Genomic DNA, 2,469 nt, shown 5'->3' with positions numbered 1-2,469 from the left:
CACAAGCTGGCAGAGGGTAGGTTTAGGTTAGATATCAGGAGGTGCTACTTCACGGTCAGGGCAGCTAGGACCTGGAACCAACTTCCAAGAGAAGTGGTGCTGGCTCCTACCTTGGGGGTCTTTAAGAGGAGGCTAGAAGTACACCTTGCTGGGGTCATTTGACCCCAGTACTCTTTCCTGCCATTGCAGGGGGTCGGACTCAATGATCTGCTCAGGTCACTTCTGACCCTAGAAAATATGAAACCTGGTTTCACTGAGCGCTCAGTGGAATCAGCAAGTTTTGGCAGGAAGGTAGGGAGAAGCAGCGGTGGCGGCAGCAGCAGCAAATGCGGTGAGTGGCAGCAGGTGGGGGGTGGGCTTGAGCATGGGGTTGGGGTGGGAAAAGCCAAGCACAGCTGTTGAATATACCCTGGTGGGGTGGTGGAGCATCCCATGAGGGCGGCCCAGAGCAGGGTGGAGTTTACAGCCAGCCAGGCACATAGCATGGATGCTGCAACCCCGCCCTGCTCCCAGCTGGCTGCTAACATCCAACCCGCTCCTGTGGGATGCTCCACCACTTGAGTTCACCAGCCGAAGCAGTGAAGATGGTGAGGAGTGTGGGGCCTGCGCCGGTGCCTAGGGCCACAGCCAGGGCCAGCAAGGGCCTGCACCTAGGGTGGGGCAGCAGGAATGAGGGGCCCAGGGCCAGGGCTGGCAGGGGCCCATGCCCAGAGCGGGTCAGCAGAAGTGCCGGTGCCAAGGCTGGCACGTGGGGCTGGCAGGTGGGGAGAGGCGGCGGCAGTGAGAGGCAGTCCATGTGGGAAACAGGCATCAGCTCAGGGCCTGCGTTGGTGCCCAGGGCCAGGGCCAGTGGGGGCCCAGGGTGGGGCAGCAGGAGTGCAGGCCTGGGCTGCCTATATTTATATTCTTTCCTATGGGCAGATGGATTTCATTTAGCATGGTTTCGCTTAGCGCTCGAGTTTTCTAGAGCCAATTAAGAGCGCTAAGCTGGGGCTGCCTATAATCAATATGATCTATTGGAAATCAATATTCCTCATGAAAATAATCTATATAATCTTGTTACTCCCAGAACCTGGATATGTACAAATCACATCTATTATTCCTCAACAGATTTCTGAAATGGATGGCTTCATCTGTCATCTGATCTTTAAAGAAACAAAAACCAACAAACTTATATACATACATACATACATTCTAGACACTGAAAATTAAAAAGAATATATACATTTTCCATATTATATTTATATGGAAATTAAAGATGTATACATTCTTTTTAATTTTCAATGTCTAGAATCCAATTATTGGAGTCATCTTAAATTTATAGAGGACACAGCAGGGGAAGAGGGTAGGGAAGTGACGGGGGGCAAGCAATGGAGTAAGTAGTCAAGAAGCTTGACCTTTGCCCCCTGTCTGTCCTTCTCCCACAATCTTCCCCCTTCCCCTGGCAGGGAGACGGGGGCACCAAATGGGTAGGCAGCAGCTAAGGCTATGACCACAACCGTAGGCAGGAGCTGCAGAAGATACCTGTCCCCCATGCCACTGCATATGCAATTCTAAGACAAGAGGCTTCCCTCACCATCTTATATTGGGAACAAAAGCCTCATCTTGGAGTCAGGTTAATACAGTAATTTGTAGCAACCAGAAATTAGTTACTGTACACATGGAAGATGTTCTCAATTCTTTAAAACTGAGCAACACATATGTCCTTACTGATTATTGCCAATGAAATGCAAGAGTACTTGTAATGCACACAAAGAATCAAAAGAACAAGAATAAAAATTGTAACACCACATGTCTTGGCCATAAACAAGGACTGAAATTTCTTCTTGCTCAATGGATTAATCTTAGGGAAATGCTTTGAAGAAAAATGCTAACTCATTTGAATTGAAACATAACTGAAATACACTGAGAATTTATGATCTGGTATTTGCTTTTGGGTTTACAAATTATTTTAATTTATCACACAGATCCCACACCTTCCCCATCACCCCTCTCCCCTCCCTGCAAATAAGCCAGCTGGTGAAAGTCAGAATGCACTTTACATGCAAGGAAAACTGAGCCCCACAGGTCCAGAAATATGGCAGCAGGGGAACAGTGGCAACGGCAAATTTCCAATCCCATGGGCATTTTTTTTCCTTCAGGCTCTCCTTCAAAAAGCAAAAGTTGAATACCATATATAGGGGCACACTTTACGTAACAAAATAAAGGTACAAATTCAGCAAGTTGTCCAAGCCGGATCTTTCTGTAGCCTCCATTTCTCCACCTAGTGAACTGCAGATAAACTCTTTCACCAGAGTGTTTATCCCAGATTAAAAATTACCTATATACAGAATGATAATGCAATTATACCATATGCAAATAACTAATATACACAAGGAAGCAATAGTTTCATAGTAGCTAGAGTCGGAAGGGACCTAGGTAGATCATCTAGTCCGACCCCCTGCCTTGGCAGGAAAGAGCACTGGGGTC

The sequence above is a fragment of the Crocodylus porosus genome, unplaced genomic scaffold (assembly GCF_001723895.1).
Source record: "Crocodylus porosus isolate Cpor-Errol unplaced genomic scaffold, CroPor_comp1, whole genome shotgun sequence".
Taxonomy (NCBI): domain Eukaryota; kingdom Metazoa; phylum Chordata; order Crocodylia; family Crocodylidae; genus Crocodylus; species Crocodylus porosus.
Note: the sequence above shows the minus strand (reverse complement) of the source record.